This window comes from Canis aureus, chromosome 2 (assembly GCF_053574225.1).
Source record: "Canis aureus isolate CA01 chromosome 2, VMU_Caureus_v.1.0, whole genome shotgun sequence".
NCBI lineage: Eukaryota > Metazoa > Chordata > Mammalia > Carnivora > Canidae > Canis > Canis aureus.
In genome coordinates this window covers 6,867,586-6,874,208 of record NC_135612.1, presented here as the reverse complement: position 1 = coordinate 6,874,208, position 6,623 = coordinate 6,867,586, and the positions used below count along the sequence as shown (strand labels likewise).

Genomic DNA, 6,623 nt, shown 5'->3' with positions numbered 1-6,623 from the left:
TCATTTTGCACTACTATGAACAAAGGAATATTTTTGCATAGTTATTAGTCCAAACTTATAAAAATTATGTGGAGTAGACATTATTACAGATATTAAAAAATATATTTGGTAATTAGAGATTACAAAGAAAGTGTTTAAAGTCATAGACCTTTTAAGTGGTGTAGGTAGAAGGCAAACCCAGATGCCGGATACTCCTTCTAGCACAGCCTATCATGAGGGATTCAATCATAGCATCAGTTAATTGACAACCACAATACAGTGTACTTTGGCCTAGAGCAGTTCTAAGATTGCTCGGATGAATCAGTATTTCCAATATTATTACTTTCATTCTTCAAAATATAATCACTTGTTTACCCTTTACCTACATAAGGAAAGTAAAGAAGAGAGAGGAAATAAATTATGAATTTTGATCAGAAAGTCTGCAAGTCAAACTACTAAAAAGCCAGAGGTGCCCAGGTGGCTCAGTCAATTAAGTGTCTGACTCTTGATTTCAGCTCAGGTCATGATCTCAGTGTCCTGGGATTGAGCCGCCTGTCAGACTCCATACTCAGCAGAGAGTCTGCTTAAGGACTCTCTTTCATTCTCTTCCTCTGCACCTTCCCCTGCCCACATGCTCTCTTTTATAAGTAAGTAAGTAAGTAAGTAAGTAAGTAAGTAAATCCTAAAAAAATAAGTAAATTGTAAAAAGCCAAACAAAATCCACTTCTTCCTCACTACAGAATTTTCTCTTAATGCAGACTGTAAAGTGATTCTTCTTAAATTTTAGGTACTTATGGCCTGACATAATAGAACTAGTTTAAGTGAACCTAACTGAATTTCTATACAAGTTTGATTTTCCCTGCAACATGAATGCCTTCCTGAATGATTCCATAGAAGCAACATGACTGACATTATGTATCCTGGAGAGATCAGCCATTCATTGATCAATGGCAGTGGTTTTGGCATACGGTCTCAGCCAGCACTTCGCCTCATTCCCAAAGCAGAGGTCATCTGGCAAAGTTCAGAGTCAAGAGGGACGATTGGCTCTGGGAAGCGTATCTGCTCCGGGCACTGGACTCTGCTCGAATCCCAGGTCATTCAGTGTACCGAGGCATGAAAGATATGTGTCAAAGTTTTAATGGCCAAAGCAAATATCTCTCAGTATTTTTCACTTCAAGTTTTTTTACAGAGAGGGAAACTTACAAGGACCTTGTAGTAGTAATTTCAATAAATCCTATGAAGATTTACTTTCAACATCTTGAGTTGAAGACTATATTCTAAACTACAGGGCCAACAAAACCTAAACTGTTCACAAATCTCTGCCCTATAATTATGGTAGTGTGACTCCAGTAATGACATGGATATGCATTTGATCTAATTTTCCTATAAAACATGTAAGAATATTAGATTCAATTCCATGGTTTTAAAGCTTCTGTAATTCCAGACACATTTTTCTATTCATCCATGTTTTGTGTTCAATTCAATACTCCAGGACAGAACATTGTACTAAATTAGAGAAATTCATTTATAAGCAATTAAATACTCTCTCTGAGCCTTGGTTTCTTCACCTGAACTTCTAGATGATAAAGTATGACTTCAAATGGATGTTGTAAATATTCTAGAATGGTGTGGTAAGGAAATCAATACACTTCTCAATAAAGCAACTACTTAACTGGTACAAACTAATTTTTTTTAAATGTAAGGTCTCTGGAAATTTTCCTAAGGACATATATAAAGTGTATATTTATTCAGGAAAATTTGCTAAATTTCATTAAGAATGTCAAGCATCTGAGCCATGCATTTGAGCCATGACATTGTACCACATTACCCTCTTCCTAACCGTGTGAGAGAGTTCTAATATGAATGTAGACTCTGGGCATGTGTGACCAAGAAGACACAAGATCCCAGTCTAGCCAGCTCCTAGGCTAGGGCTATGGTTAGACCCCAGAAAAGTTAGGCCACCAGAGTCTTTAGTCCTCTCCAGGTCTATATTTAGAAGTTCTATAATAGACAAGCACAAATGAGAAGACTGGGGTTCCCTTCCCCCCACACAATTCCCAGTCCTAGGATAAGGGCTTCAAGAATACTGAGATCCCAGTCAAGTCCAAAACAGCTTGCCTTTAGAGTAGAGGATCCATGCCAGATGGGGCAAGCCAGGAAGATTAGAGGCTGTTACTACGCTGCTCCCTACTATCTCAATGCCTATCCTTAGAGCACTAGTGTCACTCAAGGAAAAGTGGGCCACTGCCCTCCCCTGCTAACAGCTTCAATAGAGTGGGGTGGAAGTTCTGCCCTGGGAGAGAAGCAAGCCATTACAGATGGGAAGATCTACAGCTCTGTCTTTAAAAATTGACTATGTAATCACTTCACTGGTTAAGCCCGTACTAGGGAGATGATTATTTGTAGGTGGGTGCATCCTAATTGATGCATTCTCATTGGTAATCTATACAGGGTCACCTAGGTCTGTTTTTACTTTCTCCTTTAATAGCTAGCTATTTGGAAGATTTTTATAAAATTTAAAATATATTGGAAGGTACTATTTGACATGAAGTCACCATTGACTCTTCTGAATACCACGATACTTTCTTCCCCATCAGGTAATAGCTGTCTCATTCTTCTCATGAAAACCGAGGTCAATAACACTTGTGAGCATCGTAACTCCTTTCTTTGCCTCTTGATCTAGTTAGACGAGGAGGAAAATGACTGGCAGGTGGCTTTAGGTTTAGTGGAGTCCCTACTGTGTCTTCTGACAGAAGGGTTATCCCTATTTGGGAACCAGGATTCTAGTCCATCAGAGCCAGAAATTGTGGGGAAGGTAAGCTCATGCTTCTCAGGGCAATCACAGGAAGGAAGGATAAACAGGGACTGTTCCTCTGCCCCTTGGAGACACAGCATTACACCAATCAGGGACGTGGCATCAGTAAGTTAGTTTGTTTAAAGACTATACCACATCTAGAAGGTCAGCACTCTAATCCTATGGTACATCTAGTGGAATCACCCTTTGGCTCATCCTCTCACAGAACAAGCTATTGCACCTTCCAACCCCTACCACCAAGAAAGAGGCACATGACCAGTAGGTAGGTCTGCTTCATGGTGTCCATTACAGAAGGAAATATTACTTCAACTTATTCATTGGGTGTTTCGGAACGCTGTCACACCTGAGGGCACCCAGATCAGAATATAGAAGCAATATAACAAAACCTCTAAGTAGCATGCCACATGGGCCATTGGACCAAAACAAATATGACTTTAAAGAACTTGGTGGTAGAAAAGATGCTGTGTGGAGTTTCTGCCAAGTTCTTTTTTTTTTTTTTTTAAGATTTTATTTATTCATTCATAGACTTTATTTATTCATTCATGAGAGACACAGAGAGAAGGTAGAGACATAGGAAGGCTCCTTGCAGGGATCCCAATGTGGGACTTGATCCCATTACTCTGGAATCACACCCTGGGTCAAAGGTAGACGCTCAACCACTGAGCCACCCAGGCAGCTCTGCCAAGTTCTTTATAATAACAATGTACACCTTATCACTAATGGTTGAGTACAGTCAGGAGGTCTCTGCTGTTCCAGAATTCTGTCTTTACCAGTAACAGCATCAAGTTAACTTCCACAGAAGATTTCCCTGCAATCACCTCTAGCCAATAGAGGTTGGAACTACTGAGCTTCTCAGCAATTGGTGGCCCCCTCACTAGTGCATTTTTTGTTGCTTTGGTGGAAGGATGGGCCTCTAGGCCCTCTTCAAAAACACAGTTGGGTTTTCTAGTCTCTATAATAAATCTGTTTTTTTTTTAATTTTTAAAAAGATTTTTATTTATTTATTCATAAGAGACATAGAGAGAGACAGAGGGAGGGGCAGAGACACAGGCAAAGGGAGAAGCGGGCTACAGGCAGGGAGCCTGATGTGGGACTCGATTCTGGGACTCCAGGATCACGCTCAGGGCCAAAGGCGGGTGCTGAACTGCTGAACCACCCAGGGATCTCCAATAAATCTCTTTTAGTATGCTTCTATCTCTGAATATATTCCTCAATACTTCGTCAGGGCAGTGGCAGGATCTCCGCTGTATCAGCCATCATTGTACTTATACCCTGGCAGGATATTGAATACTGACACTTAACTTCTGCTTATCCATGTTCCTATCACATCCTGGATGTTCACAATGTTCAAAGCTGTTTCCCATTTATGTTACTTTCACACTGTGCAGTACATAGCCAAGTCATCTCATTTCCTTCCAGGATTAGTCACTTAACTCCTGGATCATAAACAATATTTCTCCAGTTATACCATGTTGAAATTTGGCACTAGTTACCTAGAAGCATTTCAAGGCAGTGATTTCAGACCTTGACTAAGGTAAGTATTAGCTTGCACAAAATCGTGTAAACTCTGTATGATCGTGGTCACGGTCGGGTCACTTAATCACTTTTGTAAGCTCAGAGGTTCCGGGGAAATCGAGAATTCTTAACTCAGTTAAAACATCTTAATTTTGCACTCAATTGTCTTAACACAGTTCTTAACTATGTCAGTGCACATATCCTTATCCCAGGCTCCTCCTCTAACCTTATCATTGAGCTTCCTTTAGCCTCAGAGACTTGACCATGCTCTATAGTTAGCTTTATCTAGAGCATCTCTCTTCTTACAATCAGAGCTTGAGTGTGAATTTGAGCACAGACTTGTCTTTTGATGCAGGAGATCAAGGTCTCTTTACAGTGTGTTAGAAATTCTTTAACTTTTACACCATGTTTCAGATAATAGCTGGTTGACCTGAGCTCATTATGTTCTTCCGTAAGTGCTTCAGAGGTACTTAGAAACAAATAACTAACTCCACATCCCTTATTATCACCACTGTCTGCATATCTCTCCACTGCTAGACGTATCATAGAAGTCATGGATCCTCTAACATATGTATCCGATCCCAACCTGTCACATGTGAGAGTTGCAGTAATTGTGATGCCATAACCCACTGAGACGCATCATAACCCACTTACCACCAGTGATGTAATCCTTGTTGTCATCCTGATAGAAAGTTATTGAATTTCTAAATCTTATCCTGAGAAACTGCTTCTATAATCCCCATGACTGTTAATAGCCATTTCCAGTTTGGTTTCTGCTAGAAGAAGACCCTTAGGCAAGTAGGATTTGATGCAAGTAACTTTAATAAAAGATCATCCTTTAAAAAAGTTTTATGGAAAAAAATAAATAAAAATGTGTTATGGAAAAGAAGAAGGAAAACAGAAAGGGAAACGCGGGTAATAGAGGATGTCTTATTGTCAGCTTATCACCAGAGGCAACATGTTCTTCAACCACTGAAGAACTCAGAGCCAATGAAAACCATGGACTTCAGAACGATCCAAGTGGAAGGGCAAAAAACAGTAACAACAACAAAACTAGGATGATTTCTATCAAGCATATATGAAAGTCTGCTCTTTGGGGCTTATTTATTTCTCCTACATTCAACTTACTACGTGCATAGGCAGAGAAGACTTCAGAAGACTTCTCAAAACGCTTTCAGGAGAAGAGAAAGAGACGCTGGTAGTGAACAGGTGGCCAGAATGCACTGAAATGGTAAAGCACAGAGGAACGGGGGAGGTACCAGAAGTATCTGTTGCATTTATAGTCTATTTGAATCTTTTCATGTATTCCCCTCTTTCTTTTTCATTTTATTTGTTTTCTCATCCTATACTCCATATTAACTATTGAGTTTTCAAGGTTATACACTCTTGTAATTGAATCTCTCTCATACGCTCTTGCAATTGAATCTTTATTTCTGAAATAATTTTCCCATCAATCTGTTTCCTAAATTCTTACCACTTATGTTTCCTGTGTTTTCTAGATACCACCTCTTGTTGTTTGTTAATCTGAGCACATATATTTGCTTTGAGATATTTTATCATACCTGTAATTGCTTCATTAACTTTCCAAGTTCATGTTGGATTGTTGTGGCACAACATTCCTGTATTTTGTGATAAATTTTATATTATTTTGTTTTTACTATTGATAAAAATTGATGCTTTTTTCTGCATGTGATTTTTATATACATGCTGCAGTTGGATTTTATATTTTTAATACTTGAATAAGTTGGGGTTTTGATCACTTATCAGCGGACAGACCTCATAATACTTTCTACCACATAGTTTCAATTAATATGTAAGTTGAAGGTTTTTTTGTTAGTATGTTTATTTTTTTCTTATTCAATTTGCTTTTCAATATGGCTTATAGGAAGAGAAGTAGTTGGATTCAGATCCAGAATCTGTAATTAATTTAAGTTTTGTTTGTTTCCTGTTTTGTTTTGTTTACTTCTATAGGACTGTCAGCAAGTTACATAACCTCAGCCAGCCTCCATTTCCACTCTATAACATGATATTAACAGCACTATACAATAATAATGGCTATTATTTGGGGCATTTATTAAGAGCCAGCTGCTGTGCTAAGCACTTTGCTGACATCACCATATGCATAAAATGAGGATAATAATGCGCACCTGCTCTGATTCTTCTGCACCTTCAGGAATTCCCTACAGTGGTAACATCTTACCTAGCTATCACACAATATCACAACCAATTGGATCACAAAGGGACATGTATAACATCCATCATTCTTAGTCACACTCAACCAACCTTTCCATGCTGTGTGTATTTAGTTCCATAT

General features: G+C 38.8%; 1 long non-coding RNA gene across 1 annotated transcript in view; it reads left to right on the top strand.

Moving 5' to 3' along the window:
- The first annotated feature begins 4,995 nt into the window (after positions 1-4,995).
- Positions 4,996-6,623, top strand: part of LOC144290068 (uncharacterized) — a 74,284-nt gene continuing 72,656 nt past the window's right edge. The window contains exon 1 of the long non-coding RNA XR_013357928.1: positions 4,996-5,540. This is a non-coding gene — a long non-coding RNA (uncharacterized LOC144290068). The remainder of the gene's footprint in view (positions 5,541-6,623) is intronic.